This window comes from Trematomus bernacchii, unplaced genomic scaffold (assembly GCF_902827165.1).
Source record: "Trematomus bernacchii unplaced genomic scaffold, fTreBer1.1, whole genome shotgun sequence".
Lineage (NCBI taxonomy): Eukaryota > Metazoa > Chordata > Actinopteri > Perciformes > Nototheniidae > Trematomus > Trematomus bernacchii.
The window spans coordinates 2,029,498-2,054,793 of NW_022987735.1; the positions used below are offsets into that span (position 1 = coordinate 2,029,498).

At 42.5% G+C, this 25,296-nt stretch overlaps 1 pseudogene; it reads right to left on the reverse strand.

The window, feature by feature from the left end:
• Positions 1-10,535: 10,535 nt before the first annotated feature.
• LOC117494945 lies at positions 10,536-18,994 on the reverse strand (annotated as a pseudogene).
• Between the last annotated feature and the right edge of the window lie 6,302 nt (positions 18,995-25,296).

Below are 25,296 nucleotides of genomic sequence, written 5' to 3' on the forward strand. Positions count from 1 at the left end.
GACATTTTTAAAAGCAGAAATTAATCAAGAGCTGCCTAAAGTCTACACTAGGCCTGCTGACAGATGAAATAAATCTTCGCCACCTGTGTGCTTTTATCCTGAGCTCCTTAATCTGAGTGGAGAAAGCCCCCCTGTGTCATAGACTACAGGTATGTTGGGACATGCAGCCCCTGCTTTCCTTCAGTAGGGTAACGGTGATGGCACATCGTGTCTTCAGTTAGGAAATAGCAACCCATACTTAGCACCAGGAACAAATATTTCTCATGCTGCATTTTTCCCCCCAACATTTTTTTTTCTTTTCTCCAAATTTCCCTCATGCCGATGTCAGAAGTGCAGTGAAGCGTACGGCGAGCAGATCTGGCTTCTGGTCTAGCCAGGATGTCATTATGAGATACCAGCGTCACCGTGTGCTATTTTTAACTCTGTCCTTTCCCAATTAGACCACAGACACAGCCAGCGAGTCCGCCTCAATGTGTGTGTTTGTGTTCGTCTGTGTGACCCTAAAGTCTAGTTGGTTACGTATCGGGGGGGAAAATGTCTAGCAGCTTGTGCCGGACACATATCATAAATGTCTGCTGATTACAGTCGCTGTCAGAGCTTATTCAACAGTGCTGCACTGGAAAGCTCACGTCCCTGAGATGCTGTGAGTTCATGGAGCTCTCAATATGGAAGTACAACCACAGTGACCGCCCTCTGTGAGCCTGCTGACTGTAAACACACACCATGCCTAATCTTCTGGGCCTCCATAAGCTGGAGAGCAAACAGGACCCCTGACATAGGAGCTGTGTTGAGGAAATAATGATTTGACATACTGAGCAGATATATCAAATGTGATTCAAAGTTTCCACCTAAAGTAAACGTCCAATATAGACAGCATCAGGAGAGGTTGGTGCCAGCCTGCCCTCCATCCAAACTTTCCCCCTCTGGTAGGTGTTACAGGTCACTGTACGCCTAAACAACAAGACACAAGGACAGTTCCTTCTCACAGGCCTTTACTCTGATGTACACAATTGGCAAAAGCACTGTCAATACACCTGTAACAGGGATAGTGGTGGTCTAATGGATAGTGAGGTGGGCTGAAGATCGGAAGGCACTAGTGTGCCCTTGAGTAAGGCACTTAGCCCTTAGTTACTCCAGGGAGAATGTCCCTGTAATTGGTCATTGTAAGTCGCTTTGGATAAAAGCGTCAGCTAAATGAAATGTAATGTAACATATTACATTATATGCATTCATCTGACATTATCCACTGCCACACCAAAACATACACTGCTACTAGAGAGTACAATTTTAACAGTTGTTGTCTTTAATGTACATATTATCAGTCTCTGTCAATATAAATCCTACACACTGTATTGTATATAAAGTATGGATATCTATACATGTTCTGTCCATAATCATCCTGTCTATGGATATCAATTCAAAATGTATTTATGTGATTTTATGTAATATGTTTCCAATACACTGAACACATGACTCATAGATGTTTTATTTGAATGTTTTTGTTGGTGATTCTCATATAATATGTATTTTTATATATTTATATTCACATTATTGTGTACATTATAGTCCTTTCAATTCTTCACATCTTCCAGCTTTGTTGTCCTTTTTTGTCCTATTTCACTGTTTTGAGAGAAAAGTTCAAATTCCTATAAAAAAAAGGTGATTCTGGTTTGGTTTCTTAAAACTAGTAAACAATTCATAAAATCATCAATCAACATGTATATGTCGCTTTAAGTATCCCAAGGATGAGTAGGAAGGGTAATAACCATTGAGACTTGAAAACACAGACAACTAAACACATAACTCACTCAGAAAGTGAAGCAGGGAATGTGTAATGTAGCCTATATATATATCTGCCCACAGGCTGCCTGACTCACTTCCCTCCCTGCTGACAGGCCCTCAGCAGCCCTAAGGGCCACAGCTAACACAGGTGTCAGTTTGGCATCTTTCATCTTACATAACCTCCTGAACTTCTGCAGCCACCTCCGCTGCAGAGCCCCGTGCAGAGAGCAAGCTTTTGTCTCTGAACGAAGCCAAACTCCACATCTGTCAGAAACACTCATTTGTTTTGAATTCCACTTTTTATCCTTTTACATCGATACCCAGCACGACCCGGGCAGGCTTAAAGACCTACAGCGCAGAGAAGAAAAAGTCAGTTGCCAAGCAATTGTGTTTGTATAGACTGTGGGTTCCGCTGAAAGGAAGCTATGGGTGGCAGGAGGAGGAGGAGAGAGGTGAGAGGATGTGGGGAGGACAGTGGTGGTTTGGCACTAGCCACTGTGGGTGAGCGTCAGAACATCATGCTATATAGTCCTGCATTGAAAGATTTGTATTGAGTGAGAGTAAAAGAGGCAGAGAGAGATCATTATGGCTCCTGGAATAGCATAATTAGAGAGAGGCCTCGCTGTCTCAGTGTCTGTGAGGGTGTCTACATGTGTGTCTACATGTGTGAGTGTGAGTGTGAGTGTGAGTGTGTGTGTGTGTGTGTGTGTGTGTGTGTGTTGTTTTTCTCTTCCTCTGGGAAATAAAACTTTTCCATCTCAGGTACATTTATGTAACTCTGGTTCAACAATGGCCATTTCCTATTTACATATCAAGCAGAGACTAACATTTGCATTGATTTGGAGTCGTGTTTCTGGCCACATGTTGAATTTAAGTCCATTATTCCCTCTCTTTTTAGACTCCCTGAAGGAAATACCCAGTTCTTCACGTGATAAATGCTCAGGTATGTTCACCAGCTAGTCGCTAACTTGGTCTTTATGCTGCTTTGACCTGAGCAGGTCGCATTCATCAGGGTTTTTGAGAGCCTTATTCAAAAACAACACCATGGGAGTGGTAAGAGTGAACCAAGACAGTTAAATTACTGGGCAGATAACCAAAACACCTACATGAACAATGCTATAAACGTCTGTAAAGCTGAGGTATAGCCGGAGTCAGGCACTAATTATCTGTGCATTCCTGACTTGTAGTGTATTCTATTTGTCTCCTTCCCACAAAAAACTAAGAGACAGAAATATAGCCAACCTATGATTTGTTTTTCAATTTGGGTTAATTTACCTTTCAAGTTTGTTTTGTTAAACTCAAAAGAGTGGAGACATCCTCTTGAGTTTATACAATCTAACTTGATATACAAATGACTCATTTTAGTCTGTGATATTAGTGTTTCTGTCTGTAAACGCCGGAAACATTTGAGAAACTACGCCTAAACAAAAATTCAACAGGCCTTGATTGAAATTAGTCCAACACCAGATTGATGAAGAAGCCTAATCATCACCTCTCATCAGGAAAATGTGCATCTGATAACTGTTAGACACACATCAAGACTGCATTCAGGAAATAGGAAGTGATCGTTTAGTGCAGCTGTGAAAGGCAAATTGATTTTCTCCTTGGAACAAAAGCATAACCAGGCTGCTTGCAAATGTATCGCTCCACCATTTCCGTTAACAAAGAGCAGATTAAATGCTTACAACTGCACATACACGCTTAAACACACACTGTGAGCTAATTGCATACGTATGCATGTGTGTGTTCACACCACCATTCTCCTCCGTCAGCTTGACTTGATTAGCTGGTGCGGTGTGTGCAGCCGCTCTGCTCATGAAAGACAAGGAGCCTGATCTGTCACTGCTGCACGGGCATTACATGCACACCAGTTTACACAACAATGGAGCACCAACGTTGGTCTTCATTAGAGGGATTATAGTCCTAATCTAAACCACTGCTCAAGTCTCTCATCCCAAACCCTAAACAGCCTCTCTAAGGGGGCCCTTACCTCCTACACCAACCATAACATCTCAGACTTCAAACACTCCATCTGTAACACCAACCTCTGGGTGCTATCCCCTCCCTCATCGACCCCTATCTCAGAGCGAGGACTTGCAAAGGGTGATGGACCCCATGTGATGGCGCAGCTGTGGAATGATTTATTGCTGGGTTAATTGTCGGGTGAACGGGAATTGCGCCCATAGGCTGTTAGCTGTGGTTTGATTACGGGTTCACCTGCTATCAGATGGAAGCTTACAGTTCATTAGCCTACGACTGAGGGCCAAGGAGGGAAAGGTTAGAGTCTGGGGAAGAGAGGCTTTGCTATTGCTGTAATTAAGGGTCATTCGTTTTGGACTTCCTGTTTTGACCAGCTGCGTGGTGTCTGTCCACCGTAAAGCTGCAATGATCAACAGACCGTGAACAGCCTTCTGATGACTGTGACCCTCAAGCTGATTTTTGTGTCTCTCATGTGGCTAAAAGAAAAAAACGTTTTGCTTATTTACCGTTCTTGCTATTTGAACATGCGAATAGTTTTGGTTTTATGCTCTGAAGGTGCTTGAGGTTTGGAGATTTTTGGTTTTACTGCTGCAAACACCAGAAGAATGAGGTGGTTGGAATTTTATTTGTGTGGCACCAAACTTAACTACATATACAACTCAAGAGGCTATGTCAAGAGCCAACCAATTCAACAATTAGTAAGGAAAATAATTGTGCATTTAATTACTACAGCACTTTGAACTACAGTGGCTCACCCAGACAGATCAAAACAAAAACAAACCACATCAAAACAATAAAATGATCAGTTAACCACTGGAAAGCTGATTAAATAATGTGGGTTTTTAAAAGTGATTTAAAGGTTAAACCAAGTCCAAAAAGATAGTGGTGTGGTGCACCATTAAATCTCGGGACACACTCAAAAAACAAACTGTGGCGACCTTTGATGGAAATGTTGAAATTGTTCAAATAACCAACTACAGGCACAAATATTGCAGTATTATTGAGTATTTGAGAGGCTTTTATTGGTCATGTGTCTTGGATGCTTCTTTATTAAGATATAATGAAAGTTATTCAAAAACGTCCATAAAAATACGTTTTTCATTTGAGTTCATGTATTGAGCTTCTTTTTCTGAATTGTGTGTTTCTGGTTATCTTCTGGTTTGTGAGTTTTTAAGTACTCTCTGAATGATATTAAGAATCTCTCATCTGTATCCCCATTTATCCTATCAACAAACATCACTAGATAAATGCGTAAATAGAACCGACTCATACAGGCAAAAAAGGCAGTAAGCAGTAACGTCCATCCCGCAAGTAAATCAGCACCAAACTATCCACATGGCAACACCATCTAAAGCTGAAGAAACCCTTTCACGAAGAGATAGTAAGACAGAATGTATCAGCCTTACTTGAGACGGATAGAGAAAGTGACAGGCCGGATAGGCTGAGTAGAATAAGAGTTTGTATAATCGGCCCGGGACATAAAGCTAATGGACTGCAATCTTCTGTTTCCTGACATTAAGTACAATCAGCAGTCAACCAGCACTGCAATTCATGACCTTTATAAAAACACATTTCAGTACAGAATTTATAATGCAGTTTCTATTTCTAATCTGTAACCAATCCTGAAATTGATCTACACTAAATTGCCAGATTCAGGGTTATAGAAAAAGCAAATAAAGTATCTGCACTTCCTCCTGCTCATTAGCCCAAAATGCACTGAAGAAGTAATTAACGTCAACTCTGATGTCTTTTGAAAACTTAAACCAGACTATGGAATCCAAGAGGGTGAGATGGAGACGGAGGTGAGCGTGCAAAGGATGGAAAATCAGCTGCAACACTTTTTAATGTGTAATTGGAAGGGTTTTGGCATGGCCCTCATAACGCCACCCTGGAATCTATACATTTTTATTATTTCCCATAATGTGGGTACTGGCAGAAGCACACAGAAAAGGTATCCTTGTGAAACCATGCGATCTGTGAAGTAATCACCCAAATACGTCCTTGTTAGCCTGGAATCCAGTTGACACTCACTGGGCATTTATCCAAGCTAAAAATATGTCTCCTTTTCTTTTATCTTTCCTCCCTTTCTTTCTGCATGTGCAAGCTTTACTGGGTGCTGCTGGTCCGTGGCCTAACTGAGGCCTAAAGCCCCCGTCCTGTAAAGTAGTGGGATGCCAAACATCCTCTGATTTACAGCTTGAAGCACACGCTATGCCTTAGCTCCGATGGGCTATTAAAAGGCAAATGAGAGTGTGATGTCCAGATCCCTCTTGCTATATTAACCTACATTCCTTCCAATGGAGTAGAGAGGCTGGAGGAACTGACTTTAACCACATGATGGAAACAAGCAAAGCTTCCAGGCCCCGACAGAGCGCTCACGTGAAGGACAGATGGAGGGTTGGAATAGCAATCTGATAAAATCAGCTGCTTACTTGCTCTTGCATACTGCATACAGAGCAGTCAATAACATTCCTTTTCTGCATCACAACACTGACTCCACAGCCTTGTCTGGCCTCAAATCATATTCAATATTTCCTCAGGTGTTTAAGGCAGGAACACCTGGAGACCTAAGTGATAACAGGTCAAAAAGAAAAGTGCCAGTGGGATACATGTTCGGGACTTAATACGAACAAAACTAAAAGGATACAGTTATGCTAGCTGTTGTGCGAGGCTACTCCTAGCTTTGAGCTACATGCTAATATGCTACAGAATGCTAACCCACGGATGTTTAGAAGCCATAATGTTCACTATTTTAGTACGTGTGTTAGATTGCTAACATTTGGTATTCAGCACTACACAACGTTTAAGGAGATGTATATACATTGTATAGGTACTTCAAAAAACAAATAATTGGTCAAAATGATACGTATGTGCAGTTTGTAAAGCCCCTGATTTAACACATTTGCGACATACAGCAATATACAGTAAATATAATTGACTTGAGTTGAACGGATGATAGTTAACAGATCAGAGGAAAGTCAGTGGATCACTAAAGTCAGTAGTATACACCCTCTTGTGACTACGCATGTTTGTAAAAAACTGAAATGCTTGTCTATTGTTGAGATGTTCGCTTCAAGGAGCCACATTGCTTGCATGGCTCAAAATCAGGAACATTGGGGGAAAACAATAGAAATCTTAAATAAGGGGAAAATGAAGGGACATTTCTATCCGATCCTTGTAATCCTTTGATGCACAGCACATCGGGCCTCTGTTGAAGATGCCGCCAGGACCCTCAGCTGCCTTAACCCCACCCATTCCTCTCAGGATTAGCTTTGCTATGATTTAGCGCTCTTTCTCACTGGCCTCTGGAATGCGACGGATGACGGATCTATTTTCCTACATTGTTTCACCTGCTCTAAATGGAACCACATGCTGCACAGGACCGCCTCCCCTTTGTCTGTAATTGGAAGCACATGCACAGTGAAGCCAAGACTAAAGCGGAGCCGCCACAACCGACAGGCCCACTCCCTCCACCTCCACCTCTCACCCCCCTCCTCCCGGGTCTAGGGTGCCACATTTTGGTCCGGGCCAAGTGGCAGGCCACAGTGCAGACCCTGGAATAATTTATTGAACTAACTGACCTGGCATCTCACGTCAAGTTCAATTCAATGGGACGACTGTATCATATGTCCTGCGAGTCTTTCAAGCCCTTGGAGATTATTACGAGTGACAGTTGAGAGTCTGCTGAGGAAGGAGGCCTTGACATGGAGTCTGAGATGCTTTGAGAACGAAAGCAGATCTATAGTGTTCATTCGCCACGGTCTCTGATGTCTGGACGGGACAGGCCATGCATTCAGGGCAGCAGTATCACCAACTCTTACATCACTGCAAGATTGCCTGAGGGAAGAATGCATGATATGTATTAACCTCATCAGTCACGTTAATTCAACATGTCTGTCAATGATGTATGGGAGGAGTTATTAAGATATCCAGAGGGAGACAAACATAACTCTTTATATTCAATGAAACCCAAGACTTGTTGACAGGGATTTTTTAATACTATATAACATATTTTCTGCATATTTTATATTCCAACATGAAGGACTCAATGCTTTTCTGCACATTTGTTTACCTGTCATGTCAAAATTGAAGTCCCATGTGCTTAAAAACATATTATTATTATTAAGTATAAATGACCTTGGCTGTTTTGAGCATTACTGTGCAGTGTGATGTATGAAAGTTACAAATATTTTCCTGTGCTATTTATAGATTATGGATTTTTTTCAATGAGGCAGATGAATAAAATGTAATATCAATTATTTGTGGAAAAAAACATATTAAGCACAAATCATTATTCACATTAATTGTATATGTCATAAATCATGTCTTGATTTGAAATATACTGAAGGAAAATATTCGTATCAAACAAAACACAAGGTTACTCAATCTAGACAGTAATCTCCGTCATGTTCTCAAACCCAGTAGAATTCCAATAAATAATACTTTCTGGTATATTAATAGATACATGTTAGCTACAGCCCTGCAGGTAGAATAATATTATGGTGAGTTTAATCATCAGCGAGGAAGAGTTTTTTCTGTGTCCTATTCTTTGTGAGCCAATTTGGAACATTAGATGAGAACAAAAAGGCATGCAGTCAGGGGTTAGTATTTCTGTAAATACCGTTTGTCTCAGTACAAAGGCCAGATAAGTCATTACCGGGAATAGTGGGCAAGCAAAACAACCTTTTTTTCAGGTTTTAGCCTCATTATTGTTGAAACCATAAAGTAGTGTTCGTGATTGAGCCTGACATCAGCTGTAAACTCATCAGAGTAAAAAACTCAAGTGGGCCTCTAAGTGGCCTGATTGGCATGGAAAGCATGGCAATGTTTTTTCCACCAAAACAGTGATTAGCACCCTGTTATAGTTATTGGGCCAGATTAGTGACTCCGGCGCCAAAGATTAGTGCAACCCAATTGGTTCAAAAGTCATTTGGTAAAGATTGTAAAACCTGCTGGTGTTACTTAAACCATTTTATCACTCGGTGTGTGTGTATATACCTTAAAGCAGCTGTCGAGGCCATGGGTGCAGGAGAATGACATGCTTCTCACTTTTCATGGATAACACAGAGGGAATGTAGATATCAACCAAACATGTTTGGGTGTCCTGAATCTTTCTCTCAGGCTGCAGAGTTAATGCTTGTGTTGTGCTGCAGTGACACCTACTGGTGAGTGTGAGTCACAGCTACAGTTTTATGAGTGGAGCTAAGTTTCTGCACAAACTGCATAGGGTGGATATACTACGGTGGCTGAGAAGTGCAAACGAGAATTACACTTTAACAAAGCTTGAGACAAATTTACATTTTAATAAACAAAATCATATTAGCTAAACACTTTTACCAAAGAAAAACTATTTTACATTTTATAAAACAAAATAACATTTTATAAAAACAAAATTACATTTTATAAAACAAAATTACATTAGCGAAACACTTTTACGAGAACTGAGACAAATTTACAAGTCCCGAAACACTTTAACATTTCCCGAAACAAACTAGAGAATCAAACCGGAAAGGGAATGCCCATCATGTCAGAAGTGACGTGCAAGTGATTGACACAAACTTAAATTTGTTTTGGCTGATAGAACGCCGGTACCTATGGACTGTACGAGTGTGTTTATGGTCGTTAAACATGTTTTGTCCATTCTGTGGAAACCACCTGGGCCACGTGACACGGTTTTGCTCATCACGATATACTTTCTCGTGCGCACGAGAAAGTATAAAAAACAACTTGAAATTTACGTTAAAATTCGGGCAGCTGTGGTTGCCGGAACTTGATCGTTAAAAGTATAGTAAAATACATTACAAATTACAGTTGGTTGGCATAGACGTTACAGTCAACAATTGCTTATGGTGAATTACAATGGCAAAAACCAATAAAGCTAGTGTACACGGTGCAGCTGTATTATCTGGGAAATAGAAGATCGGATCAGGATTCGGTATTGGCAGACAATCAATATCAAATGAATCGGATCGTTATTAGCATCAGCACTTGATCACCTTTGTCGACTTGCAGCCTAAATACAAAGATAACTCCACTCCTCTCCTACCACTCTTACCTCTAATAAGCCTTGGTAGAACTAGTGTCCGAGTCATAGGGTCCAGAACTGACTGAAGACATGTGGGTTCAGGGAACTGGAACTTTGAACAGGTGTTTTCATCTTTTCTGCCTGAAGATTCACAACTTCTTGATCAGGTGTTTGATGTGGGCTGGCATGATCCTTTCTGCAGCGATAAATAAAGAAAACAAAGAAAACATTTTTAATAATAGTAATGATGGTAACAACAATAATATTAGTATAACTATTTATAGCACTTACACAATTGCAAAGTGATTCTCACAACAAAAATAAAGAACAAAACAATATCAACAATAAAAAAACAAATTATTATAGGAATGTTAAGAGACAAAGAAATGCTAAATATTCGGAGAGGCCGACTACAAAAGCTAGACTCAATGGCTCTTGATGACATCAATGAGCAGTCCCAATAGATGCTGTGATATAAAAAGTAATATAATAGGTCCAGATTTCTTCTATTTAGTGTTGGATGATTTGTTGTATTGATTGCTGATGGATGTTAAGATATGTTTTACAATTACAACAAAAAGATTATTGTAATTGGAATAAAAAAGATTACAAATCATAGTTTTAATAAAATCACTAGCAATATAGGGTTTATTCAACAGCAGTAAAGCATTAAGTTGCTCAATTAACGTACACTGAACTTTAAAACAACTTACCACTATTTAGGAAAGGATCTGATCAGAAGGGTTGACTAGTAGGACAGCGAAGAGGTGGAGAAGGTCTCTGTCATGTACAACCATTGGTAGATGTGACACCTGAAAGAAAGACAAGGAAATAAGAGAAGACAAACATCCTCTTAAGTGAAAGACCAAATCATGTCAAGCTTTAACTCTTTCAGTCTTTACAATGCGCTGTTGGAAATTACATTGCAAAGGCTAAATTCAACCTCAATACCATACATAACTGGGTACCAAAGTGCTTTACCTGATAGAACACGTTCTACATGGAGCAGCAACCATCCAGCTGGGCCTTTTGCTGCATATCATCTCCTCCCTCTCCACTGTTTCCAGTATATCTCTACTGCCTCTGTCCAATAAAGCAGAAATGCCCCAAAAAAATCATATTAAAAAAGTTAATAACATTAACTTACTTTTGGCATTGAAATGGATTAGCATCTCACCTTTTTCCTGGATGTCAGGAAGGCCAGGAAGTCGTTCCCTGCAAGTCCACAATGTTTGTGTTCTTCAGTTTTTGTCCTTTTTCTTCTGAACTGTGATCTATTTCCGATGAATGAATTTCATGGGTTTGTGTCTGTGTTTCTGAACCATCTTGCGCTGTGGATAATTTAGATTTTTATTGTATTTCACTTTGAGAATTTAGCGTGAATTGTCCTATCATCAATGTGTCACAGGTGAGGTAATTGGAAAACCCCCCAATCCAAACTTTTCCTTTATCTGACACACCTAAAGCAGGAATAAAAATAAAGGCACTTCCTTCCTTCCAATTTGAAGGAAAGGTTGTCTTTTATGGTTTTTTGTTTAAGGGTCAGATCGGGAGAAAATAATAAACAGCGCTCTGGGAAATGGCACCTATTTTTGAATTTGAGACACCTGCTTATCATGCAGATTAAACCACTACCTAACAAAGTGCCGAATGTCATGAAATGATCCTAATCTAAATAATGAGGCACCAAGGCTTCCTAGAAACATGATTCAAGCTAAAGTCTCCCTTTTTATTATGTTCTGTAAACAAGGCCATGACGAAAGGCACACTTTGAAAAGTTCATGTTGGCACATTGGGTTTATATTCATTTCCTGTTTTGGGACCTTACGGTAAACTTGACAATTTGTTGAAAAGAAATCCATATATTTACAAATCAAAGTTCAAAATAATGTTACTTTTTCATTTGGAAATACCTGTTTGTATGCTCATATCAACCCACTCGTGCTCTGTCATCTGATATCCAGTACGCTCTGTAAATGTGGATTCTGTCAATGTCTGTGTCACTGAACACAATTCAAGCCAAAGGGCCTATCAGAGGTCATCTTGCTTGCACCACTGAGTTTCAAAGCCTAAATTCACATGTAATGACAGTTGATAAGGATAACATATTTTTTTATTTAAAAACGACTCAGGCTCAATAACACAACCACGAAGAGCAACAGGTAGAGCACCGGTAGCAAGCCCTCCAGCAGCAAGCGCTCCAGCCAGTCTGGCAGCGTCTTCCAGTCCGCCAGCCGGTCCTGCAGCCCATAAGTCCGGGGCCCCGTCTGGATCGGAGCGTCTATCGCCTTGCTGGCCCCAATGTCAATGCAGATGCAGAAGGCCGAGGGGCTTTCAGAGGAGCCCAAGCTGGGGTCTTGCTTGGCGCTTTTGTAGCACAGCTTCTTAACCTCCAGCCACACCGGCTGCTCCTGGTGCTGGTGGCTGGGCAGCTTGCAGAGGACCTCTCGGTTGGTGGTGAGGGCGGGGGGGGCCCTGCTCAGGCAGCGTGGTGGGGTGGCGGCACAAGGGGCATAAGAGGCGGGGGCTGCCGCCGTAATCCTCCTGGTCACTCAGTGAGACGGCCATGAGGCGGGAGAGGCACTCCAGGCAGAATGTGTGGGTGCAGTCCAGCTGCTTGGGTGTTTTGAAGACATTGTCGTAGGTGTTGTAGCAGATGGAGCACTCCGGCTGGCTCATGATTGACACCTTCTTTTTCAGCTCTCCAGGAGAGATTTGAGGGGAAATCTGCAGTTCCATCTTCAGAAATATTTAACCCTCCTTTGTTTTATTGATCTGTTCTTAACTTCAGAATTATCTGAAAAGAAAACAGACCACACGTACAGGTTAGTTTTCATATCGAAGGAATCTTGCTGCTTTTATCATTTCATTTCATTTCAAACCTTTATTTATCCAGGTTGTATCCCATTGCTTTTATCATAAAAACTGCAACATAATTAAACAAGATCTAGTACATCATTGCACATGTTATGAATAATAATACTGACATAAGCTAATAAGGTTTGAGTCTGTCAATGAGTATTTCCCTCACAGGTGTGATGCCAAGTGGGATGAATGTGTTGAGTGATATTGAGGAACTGAAGCAATAGTCCAATTAAATGAGTCAGTGAAATAAGATAAGATGAGATGGTACTTTATTGATCCCAATTTGGGAAATGTTTGTGTTGCAGCAGCATAAAAAGACAAGGCATTTTACAATAAAACAATAAAAACTCAAAACTAGAAATAAACAAGAAAGTAGAAAATATACATGTTGAATTTAACAAGGAACGGGAAGGTCAATGTCCATCCCATAAATACGATGGGGCACAAGGCACAGACACTGTGCTATTGTTTATATAACGCTTATTATGGAATACAATAAAAGATTTTCCAATCATGAGACCATTCGACTCAGACCCGAACAGGAGATGCTAAGGCTAGCCATATCCCAGACCCTTTATTCCAGACAGAGTTTCCGTTACCGGACTTTGACCGGTAAAATATGCTCAAGACCGGCAAATCTAAATCTCTCCGGTCAAAATGTCCGGTCAAAATTATTTCCCCAGTTGCACCACTTATGTGACAGACAAGAATAGTATGTGACAGACAAGAATAGTATGTGACAGACAAGAAGAGTATGTGACAGACAAGAAGAGTATGTGATAGACAAGAATAGTCAATTCTAATGTCTAACATTTAATGTGGAGAAAGAGATGTCCTGTATGGGTTGATTGTGCGTTGATATGTTGGTAATGCCTCGGGGTTCCGGTGGGCATGTAAACAAATGCATAATGCTGCGCTATACTTTGCGGCCTCGCCCGGTTGCATAGCAACGCTTATTGTTGAGGTGTCTTTTGATAAGCAGGTAGTCATATCATTAGCTAGAACTAGCTAGATCTGATCGATATGGACATAAATGCGAGTGAAGTCTAATCTGACGGGAGAGAGAGATCAGCTGCTGCTGACGAGTCCACACACAGCTATGCAGGATCACCTGCAGCAGTGAGCGGAGCAAAACACACACTTCAGGTTAGAAAATCACACTTAGCTATTTTAATTACCTCTCAAACTACCTAAAGTAGTTATAGATATGTCTATTTTTTTATGTCGGGTCACTCATTACTGGATCAGCGAGCTGCATGAGACGGATACTGACGGGCTGTCAGGAGAGAGAGAGAGCGCTCCGTTTATTATTCCTGTGTTATTGTAAGTTACTGTACACTTGTGAAAAATGTAGTTAATCTACTATAATTAGTTTGTTTAATATAGAATCATATCAATTTGTTTTAAAGCTCAATAAATAACAAAGAAGACCTTTGACCGGCACATTTCTCATTTTGTCCGGAAGATTTCAACTTTAACGGAAACTCTGATTCCAGAATGAATTATTGAAATTGTAAACCTCTACTGACCAAGTTTAACAGCCAGAGTTGGTATTTTAGTATTGACCGGAGTAATGTTGACTGGTAAATGACTTATCTTGTGATTGCTTGCTGGCGTCATGTCACACGTTGAGTAGAAAAAAACTGTCTCTACAGTTTCAGGCAGATTAACACACATTTGTAAGAAAAGTTTACAATGAAGCACAAAACCCCTATTTGTATTAAGTTAGCTGCCAAAGAAAGTATAGCTTAACATTCCAACCTTTGGTAGAGTGAGCTAACTTAGCTAACTTCATGTTGAACACAAAACCTCTAACGTTCATTACATTGACGATTTTAAACAAAACGTAACTCTCTCAACTTGTAAGATAACGTTAGTTAAGTTAACTTACCCTTAAATAACTACATCACGTTGTTCAGGGGCAACAAACTGCAGAAAACGTTAGCTGCTAACTGTTGTTAGCTAAGACAGCTAGCTTTTGTTAAGGGAAGTAACCAGTGTGAGAAAAAGTTTTTAGAGAGTACTTGTCCATGGACAAGTGAGTTTGGCAATTTACTTGTCCGAATAAATGTTTCACTTGTCCAGAATGGAAAAATTGGGGCCACTGGAATCTTCTTCTTCGCCAACGTATTTTACATTTTCCCATTCACATTTCATATTTTACGTTTTTTACGACACCGCTAACGTAAGTGAGCGGTAAGATTTTACTGCATCACACGTAGGGTTGGGTATAGTTTGGATTTTAACGATTCCGGTTCTGCTTTTCGATTCCGGTTATTTTCGGTTCTCGATTCCGGTTCTTTGAGAGGGTAAAAATAAGTCCCATGACAAACTGGGAGAAAAACATATTTATGAAAACATTAAGTCAAATCTGTATTCCTATTTAGAAATCACTTCATACTGTTTAATTTCTTACGGTTATTGAATAAAATTATATAAAAATAATCTCTGCATTGTTTAGTTAGTTCTATGTGGTGCAGTTTGAGAATGTACAATTGGCCCAGTCTCCTCTGATGTTACACTGCAACCTGCCTGTGAGACAAGAGTCCAACCACACATGTCCAACACATAGGCCTAATAATAATAATAATAATACATTATATTTATAGCCTATAGGCCTAGCGCTTTTCTACAACTCAAAGACGCTTGCATGCTTACACATGTCCTGCAATACACATGCTGCAGCTGCTCACTGTTTGTAAAAGTAAATAAATACTATTTTAATTTCAATAATGTATTTTCTATAGAGTGGCGAAGTCACGCCCATCTACTTCCGCCCCATGGGACCTTATTTCGGAAAAATAATGTATTGAAGTCAATGGAGAGAGAAAACGTATCTTTCGATCCCGTTTGAATTGTGCCATGAATTACACATATGATGTTTGTCAATCTTAAAAAATCATTTCCATGTCAAAAAAGTCACAGTTTGTCGTAAAACTGTTGAAATATAAGACTATGAAAAATACGCAACTAGAAAGACTACAAATCCCAGAGTCGCGTAAGTGATGTCACAATTGTTTTCCTCCACAATAGAGATAGCTACGATCAGCGCCATATAGATAGAATCTATCTATATGGCGCTGGCTAAGATAAGATAACTTTAACAAGATGCCTGTGTGCTTAGTACCAGGTTGTTATTATACCAGCAATGGGTCTTGCTCGTTCTTTCGCTTCCCGTCTGATGAAAGGACCAGGAGTGTGTGGATCAAGCTAGCTAGTAGCTAGCACGTTAGTTAGCATTACAGCCTTGTCATTTGTATTAGCCTTAACATGAAGTAACATTAAGTAACCCAAAATGTTAAACAGTAAGAGTAGTAGTCATATTTCGTGAACCCTTTGAAGAGTACTGTCACCGGTGTGATCATTCTATAATTCACCATTTAAGCCCGGGGGAGAAATGCTAACGCTAACGCTAGCGATCTTCTCTACTTCATGCTATCTGCACAAATGGTTGACATTAAACCAGGGCTGCCAACACTCACGCATTGAGCGTGAGAGTCACGCAATTAACCCATATCTCACGCACTCACGCCACACTTGCCTTTCCTCACGCTAAGTTTTCGTCCAAAATAAATGTATATAAATATAAAAATAAAGTGAAGGAACAGCAAACTGAGCGGTCTACGAAATGAGACGGTCTTTTGGCTTAGTTCAGTAAAGTTGGAATGATATTGGGAGATTCTGATTTCACGGATCAATAACTCATGAACAAAACGTTATTCAGACACAAATGACGTCTCCTAAGTACCGTGGTTAAGGTTGACAACAAACTACAATCACATTTTGAAAAAGAAAAGCCAATATGCGCCGTCCTCCGAGCTGGACACATTACATTGGTCTCTGTCAGGGACCGTCTGCAAAGTGCAAATCCGAAAAAAGAGAATACAATAATATTCAATCACTATTATACAGCTTATTACTACCAAACTCACTACACACATCAAGTCTCCTGGTGGTCATACTACAGCAAGGAGTTTTGAAGAATATGCTTTTGAATAATTTTGGGGAATATTTATAATGTAAATCTTCGATAAATATGGCATCATCTTAAATAACTTTACTATTATACTATACAGTATATACAGTGAATTGCCCGACCGGCCCACTTCGGTACCGGCCCACCGGGAAAACTCCCGGTATTCCCAATGGCCAGTCCGCCCCTGCCCCTAGAGGAGGTGACACACTTATAAAATAGCACTTTACCTCTGTTTTACACCTATATGCAGCGCCCGGTACATTAATGGGAAACCCTAGTTTGTACATGTTCAATACATTTGTAACACTGTACACATGAACGTTTCTTTTTTCGGTTCACCAAAAAAAAAATCTCACTCCAAGCTGAACTCAAATGTTGGCAGCCCTGATTAAACATTAAAACGACCAGGCAGTTCAGAGAGAATCAAAGGAAGGCAGGCAGGCAGCTTTGCATGACATTCTTCAGGACGTGTTTCATTGTGGTGATAGTGAGGGTAGTCAATCGTTTTGTTGACAAGACAGTAGTGACGGCCATCTTGGTGACGTGTGTTGTTGACCAGAGATGTAGTTCATTGAGCGTTTCACACAAACAAATGTGTTACTTCACAGTTTTACGACACATTTTTTTTTTTTGACTTGCAAAATTATCTTTTAAATTGACAAACATCATATGTGTAATTCGTGGCACAATTCAAACGGGATCGAAAGATAATCTTTCTCTCTCCATTGACTTCAATACATAATTTTTCCGAAATAAGGTCCCATGGAGGTCCACCGGAAGGGGAGGGACTTCGCCACTCTATACCCTGCTTCATAAACAATACTGACATCCCTGTGCTCCTCCGAGTCTGGGGGTCGGGGGATGTGAGGACAGCGTGAGGACACAGACAGGGAGGCTGCTTTACTTCATAAAGGAAATGGCGTCAATATTAACAACATAGGAGCTAAAACGCTTAATAACCTTCATTACGTGTTAGAGAAAGAACATAAGAAAGTTTGACAAAGATTAGGCTGTTAAACGGGCAGCGGGTCCGCTGTGTGTAGAAAGAGAGAGGGAGAGAGAGACGCTGAACTGCAACGTGCAGCGATCAGATGATCCGGAACAGAGAGAGAGAGCTGCGGTCCGCGGGGGTTGGCCTCGCCTCCTGTCCTCATAACTCTTATTAATCCCGGTACCGGACAATTGTTATTTGTTCCTACTCGGCACCGAGTTTTGCTTCCCAACCCTGCCACTGTGCTACACGTCCCGCACCGCCCCGCCCCCGTCTAACAGTACAGAAAGCGGCGAGATGCATTTCCTTAGGAATCGACAAGCAGAACCGAAACTAACATTTCTAAACGAACAATGGCAGACACGGACAATTTGCGAATGAGTTCTGCCTTTTGTAAACTGAGTTTATCAATAATTTGTCAATAAATGAGGGCTAAAAACGTCACTTGTCCGCCGGACAAGTCAATTGAAAGATCTACTTGTCCGACATTGTAAATAACACGTCCCGGACGGTGGGACGTGTGCTTTTTCGCACACTGTTGTTCCCTCAATGCTAATGGGATTCCTAGACCTGTCATGTTGTTACCCTGGGAGATGGAGGACATCGATTGGATTCCCCTCCAGAAGATCTCCACTGCTGTATTTGAGTTCCACCTTTTCCCTATAAGCTGTTTTAGCTTTCCTTATCTCATTTCTTAATTCTCTGTTAATTTCTTTTTTGTCCTGACTGTTTCCAGTATAAAAGATACGTTTCTTTCTATTGATAACACTCTTTAGTTCCTTCGTGACCCACGGCTTATTATTAGGGAAGACGGTAATGTCTTTACAAGGGATGTTAGACTCCACACAAAATGATATGTAGGATGAGACAGTTGACGTCAGTTCATTGAGATCAGAGCATGAGCTATAAAACACAGGGTAAGGTGGCAATGCTTTCCTCTGTCCAACATGTCACAGTTTCTTTTGTGCACACTTGTTCTCTGCAGATGGGTTTGTAGATCGGCACCAGAAGAACGCTCGTGTGGTATGACGCTCCAAAAGGGGGCATGGTCAGGGACTTGAACGCACCAGGCACCGTCTTATGTAGCTGACAGTGATTAACATCTCCTAAAATAAATGTAGGAGCATCGGGGGAGAGGGAGTCCAGTCTGTTAGTAACTTCCTCAATCAGCTGGGTGGCTGCTGAGGCGCTTGCCTCACCCACGGGTGAATGTAAACACACAGTGAAAAACAGCTGGGGGAACTCTCTAGGCAAGTAGAAGGGGCGAAACGAAATGGATAACAGTTGAAGATCCGGAGTACATATTTCCTCCCGAACTGTGAAGGAATTACAGTACCTTTTGTTGATATAAAAGCATACTCCACCCCCGCGAGATTTGTTTGTTATGACAGGCGACCGGTCCATCCGAACAGGGTACCCGAAACCGCTGATGTGTAGGTCCTCGTTGCTGTCCGAGGCTTTCAGCCACGTCTCAGTGAATGCCAGCAGACCCTGTAATCTCTCGGATAGTTGGGAGCGGGGGGAGCCGGCGTCGGTTGTCTAGCCCGTTTGTCCTCAGTCTGCGTTGAACGCCTCCTCTCCTTCCTCTCCTTCCTCTCCTTCCTCTCCTTCCTCTCCTTCCTCTCCTTTCTCTCCTTCCTGTCCTTCCTCTCTTCCTCCGACGATTTTTGGGCAACATCCCGCCCGGTAAAGCATTTGTGCTACTGCTTCTTAGGAAGTGGGGAATAGGCGGAATAGGGTTACTTGCTGCCAGTGAACTTATATCCAGCAGCAGCTCACGGCTGTAGATGAGCCTGTGACTTAGCACGTCACCGCTGAGTCCCCATGCCATACGGCTGAAAAGAGTCCAAAGCACCGCAAGGACTCATACATAGACACTCCGCATGATTAAAATAATCCACACAAGCTCCTGGATGTAGAAAAGTTCACACAAACTAGAAGAACAACAAAAAACAAAGCATGACTCACACAGCTGCTCCCAGGTCGCACCAGCGTGAGCGCCCCGGAAGATTCATTTTGACACTATTTTTTAGTGTTCCGTAGTGATGTCACCGTGTTCCGTAGTGATGTCACCGTGTTCCGTAGAGATGTCACCGTGTTTTGTAGTGATGTCACCATGTTACGTAGTGATGTCACCGTGTTCCGTAGTGATGTCACCGTGTTCCGTAGTGATGTCACCGTGTTCCGTAGTTCCGTAGTGATGTCACAGTGTTCCGTAGTGATGTCACCGTGTTCCATAGTGATGTCATCGTAGTTCCGTAGTGATGTCACCGTGTTCCGTAGTGATGTCACCGTGTTCCGTGTTCCGTAGTGATGTCACCGTGTTCCGTAGTGATGTCACCGTGTTCCGTAGTGATGTCACCGTGTTCCGTAGTGATGTCACCGTGTTCCGTAGTGATGTCACCGTGTTCCGTAGTTCCGTAGTGATGTCACCGTGTTCCGTAGTGATGTCACCGTGTTCCATAGTGATGTCACCGTAGTTCCGTAGTGATGTCACCGTGTTCCGTAGTGATGTCACCATGTTCCGTAGTGATGTCACCATGTTCCGTAGTTCCGTAGTGATGTCACCGTGTTCCGTAGTGATGTCACCGTGTTCCGTAGTTCCGTAGTGATGTCACCGTGTTCCGTAGTGATGTCACCGTGTTCCGTAGTGATATCACCGTAGTTCCGTAGTGATGTTACCGTGTTCCATAGTGATGTCACCGTAGTTCCGTAGTGATGTCACCGTGTTCCGTAGTGATGTCACCGTGTTCCGTAGTGATGTCACCGTGTTCCGTAGTTCCGTAGTGATGTCACCGTGTTCCGTAGTGATGTCACCGTGTTCCGTAGTGATGTCACCGTGTTCCGTAGTGATGTCACCGTGTTCCGTAGTGATGTCACCGTGTTCCGTAGTTCCGTAGTGATGTCACCGTGTTCCGTAGTGATGTCACCGTGTTCCGTAGTGATGTCACCGTGTTCCGTAGTGATGTCACCGTGTTTCCGTAGTGATGTCACCGTGTTCCGTAGTGATGTCAACGTGTTCCGTAGTGATGTCACCGTGTTCCGTAGTGATGTCACCGTGTTCCGTAGTGATGTCACCGTGTTCCGTAGTTCCGTAGTGATGTCACCGTGTTCCGTAGTGATGTCACCGTGTTCCGTAGTTCCGTAGTGATGTCACCGTGTTCCGTAGTGATGTCACCGTGTTCCATAGTGATGTCACCGTAGTTCCGTAGTGATGTCACCGTGTTCCGTAGTGATGTCACCAGAGGTGGGACCAAGTCATTGTTTTGCAAGTCCGAGTCAAGTCTCAAGTCTTTGCGCTCAAGTCCAAGTCAAGTCTCAAGTCAGGATGGGAAAGTTCAAGTCAAGTCCAAGTCCTAAACTTTGACAAACGAGTCTTAAAACAAGTCATTATGTGCTTTTCAACAAATGTAATGACATCGATCAACAGAATAATACTTAATAATCAAACTGCTCTTTATTAGTCACATTCATAATTTAATAATCCATTTTCTCTCTGCTGGTAAAGTAACGTGTTTGTCTATTATTGTAAGTGGGATCAGTAAGGTAAGGCTACCGTGACGGTTTGATTCAGAAGGAGTTTAATGTACAAGATCCCTGATGTTGAGGTGACCAGAATGTTTATTTCCACTGTGTACAGCATGTTATAAGGGACCCACAATCTATCTTTATGCAAGGGATAATGTGCAGCGAGGCGTCTCTATGGGGAAAAGAACACCTGAATCTAGATCCCTCTGCAGGTGGTACTTTAAGTATATTTTGATGCTAATACTTTTGTACTTTTACTTGTAACATTTTGAATGCAGGATCTTTTATTGTAACCGAGTTTTCCTACACTCTGGTACTGTTACTCAAGTACAAGATCTGAACTTCTCCCACCTCTGGCAATAAATCCTGAGTGGTTACCAAAAAAAAAAACCCTGCTCTGAAGGTTATTTTCATTTTACAAATCCTACACTCAGCTTTGCTTTCTCCAATATCATTGACATGCAGCCAGATGCTGCTTCTTTTTTCGGTTTTCGCAAATTTCTTGACTTTTTCCGACGCGCTTGCATTTAAATCCGGCTCCCCGTCTCCCCGTGGCTCTGTAGCTGGCCTGTACCACTACACCTGCTGTCTTTGGGGCGTCTGCCCCCCACCCTTCTTTCACATAATGGTATGATCCTAGTGTGTCCTCGCATATGATTGGCCGCATGGTGGCTCAGCAAAATAAAGTCCCGCCCCTGCCTGCATGGATTCTCAGCAAGAGTTGCAGCGGCTGAAGATTCTGCTCTCCTAACGGCAGCTCGCGATCGGCGTGTTGGAGACCCCTGAATTAAATTATCAAGTCACCTCAAGTCAGAAGGCTCAAGTCCAAGTCAAGTCCCGAGTCATTGGTGTTCAAGTCCAAGTCGAGTCGCAAGTGTTTTGTGATTTTGTCAAGTCGAGTCCAAAGTCATCAAATTGGTTACTCGAGTCTGACTCGAGTCCAAGTCATGTGACTCGAGTCCACACCTCTGGATGTCACCGTGTTCCGTAGTGATGTCACCGCGTTCCGTAGTGATGTCAACGTGTTCCGTAGTGATGTTAACGTGTTCCGTAGTGATGTCACCGTGGTCCCGTAGTGATGTCACCGTGTTCCATAGTGATGTCACCGTAGTTTCCGTAGTGATGTCCACCGTGTTCCGTTAGTGATGTCACTGTGTTCCGTAGTGATGTCACCGTGTCCGTAGTGATGTCAACGTGTTCCGTAGTGATGTCACCGTGTTCCGTAGTGATGTCACCGTGTTTCGTTAGTGATGTCACCGTGTTCCGTAGTGATGTCACCGTGTTCCGTAGTTCCGTAGTGATGTCACCGTGTTTCCGTAGTGATGTCACCGTCGTGTTCCATAGTGATGTCACTGTGTCCGTAGTGATGTCACCGTGTTCGTAGTGATGTCACCGTGTGTTCCGTAGTGATGTCAACCGTGTTCCGTAGTTCAGTAGTGACCTGTCACCGTGTTCCCTAGTGATGTCACCGTAGTTCCGTAGTGATGTCACCGTGTTCCGTAGTAGTGATGGTTCCGTTGTCACGTGTTCCGTAGTGATGTCACCGTGTTCCGTAGTGATGTCACCGTAGTTCCGTAGTGATGTCACCGTGTTCCGTAGTGATGTCACCGTGTTCCGTAGTGATGTCACCGTGTTCCGTAGTGATGTCACCGTGTTCCGTAGTGATGTCACCGTGTTCCGTAGTTCCGTAGTGATGTCACCGTGTTCCGTAGTTCCGTAGTGATGTCACCCGTGTTCCATAGTGATGTCGCCGTAGTTCCGTAGTGATGTCAACGTGTTCCGTAGTGATGTCCACGTGTTCCGTAGTGATGTCACCGTGTTCCGTAGTGATGTCACCGTGTTCCGTAGTGATGTCACCGTGTTCCGTAGTTCCGTAGTGATTGGTCACCGTGTTCCATAGTGATGTCACAGTGTTCCGTAGTGGTGTTCCCGTGTTCCGTAGTGATGTCACCGTGTTCCGTAGTTCCGTAGTGATGTCACCGTGTTCCGTAGTGATGTCACCGTGTTCCATAGTGATGTCACCGTAGTTCCGTAGTGATGTCACCGTGTTCCGTAGTGATGTCACCAGAGGTGGGACCAAGTCATTTGTTTTGCAAGTCCGAGTCAAGTCTCAAGTCTTTGCGCTCAAGTCCGAGTCAAGTCTCAAGTCTTTGCGCTCAGTCCAAGTCAAGTCTCAAGTCAGGATGGGAAAGTTCAAGTCAAGTCCAAGTCCTAAACTTTGACAAAACGAGTCTTAAACAAGTCATTATGTGCTTTTCAACAAATGTAATGACATCGATCAACAGAATAATACTTAATAATCAAACTGCTCTTAATTAGTTCACATTAATAATTTAATAATCCATTTTCTCTCTGCTGGTAAAAGTAACGTGTTTTGTCTTCTATTGTAAGAGGGATCAGTAAGGTAAGGCTACCGTGACGGTTTGATTCAGAAGGAGTTTAATGTACAAGATCCCTGATGTTGAGGTGACCAGAATGTTTATTTCCACTGTGTACAGCATGTTATAAGGGACCCACAATTTATCTTTATGCAAGGGATAATGTGCAGCGAGGCGTCTCTATGGGGAAAAGAACACCTGAATCTAGATCCCTCTGCAGGTGGTACTTTAAGTATATTTTGATGCTAATACTTTTGTACTTTTACTTGTAACATTTTGAATGCAGGATCTTTTATTGTAACCGAGTATTCCTACACTCTGGTACTGTTACTCAAGTACAAGATCTGAACTTCTCCCGCCTCTGGCAATAAATCCTGAGTGGTTACCAAAAAAAAAACCCTGCTCTGAAGGTTATTTTCATTTTACAAATCCTACACTCAGCTTTGCTTTCTCCAATATCATTGACATGCAGCCAGATGCTGCTTCTTTTTTCGGTTTTCGCAAATTTCTTGACTTTTTCCGACGCGCTTGCATTTAAATCCGGCTCCCCGTCTCCCCGTGGCTCTGTAGCTGGCCTGTACCACTACACCTGCTGTCTTTGGAGCGTCTGCCCCCCACCCTTCTTTCACATAATGGTATGATCCTAGTGTGTCCTCGCATATGATTGGCCGCATGGTGGCTCAGCAAAATAAAGTCCCGCCCCTGCCTGCATGGATCCTCAGCAAGAGTTGCAGCGGCTGAAGATTCTGCTCTCCTAACGGCAGCTCGCGATCGGCGTGTTGGAGACCCCTGAATTAAATTATCAAGTCACCTCAAGTCAGAAGGCTCAAGTCCAAGTCAAGTCCCGAGTCATTGGTGTTCAAGTCCAAGTCGAGTCGCAAGTGTTTTGTGATTTTGTCAAGTCGAGTCCAAAGTCATCAAATTGGTAACTCGAGTCTGACTCGAGTCCAAGTCATGTGACTCGAGTCCACACCTCTGGATGTCACCGTGTTCCGTAGTGATGTCACCGTGTTCCGTAGTGATGTCAACGTGTTCCGTAGTGATGTCAACGTGTTCCGTAGTGATGTCACCGTGTTCCGTAGTGATGTCACCGTGTTCCATAGTGATGTCACCGTAGTTCCGTAGTGATGTCACCGTGTTCCGTAGTTCCGTAGTGATGTCACCGTGTTCCGTAGTGATGTCACCGTGTTCCGTAGTGATGTCACCGTGTTCCGTAGTTCCGTAGTGATGTCACCGTGTTCCATAGTGATGTCACCGTAGTTCCGTAGTGATGTCACCGTGTTCCGTAGTGATGTCACCGTGTTCCGTAGTGATGTCACCGTGTTCCGTAGTGATGTCACCGTGTTCCGTAGTTCCGTAGTGATGTCACCGTGTTCCATAGTGATGTCACCGTGTTCCATAGTGATGTCACCGTGTTCCGTAGTGATGTCACCGTGTTCCGTAGTTCCGTAGGGATGTCACCGTGTTCCGTAGTGATGTCACCGTGTTCCATAGTGATGTCACCGTAGTTCCGTAGTGATGTCACCGTGTTCCGTAGTGATGTCACCAGAGGTGGGACCAAGTCATTGTTTTGCAAGTCCGAGTCAAGTCTCAAGTCTTTGCGCTCAAGTCCGAGTCAAGTCTCAAGTCTTTGCGCTCAAGTCCAAGTCAAGTCTCAAGTCAGGATGGGAAAGTTCAAGTCAAGTCCAAGTCCTAAACTTTGACAAAACGAGTCTTAAACAAGTCATTATGTGCTTTTCAACAAATGTAATGACATCGATCAACAGAATAA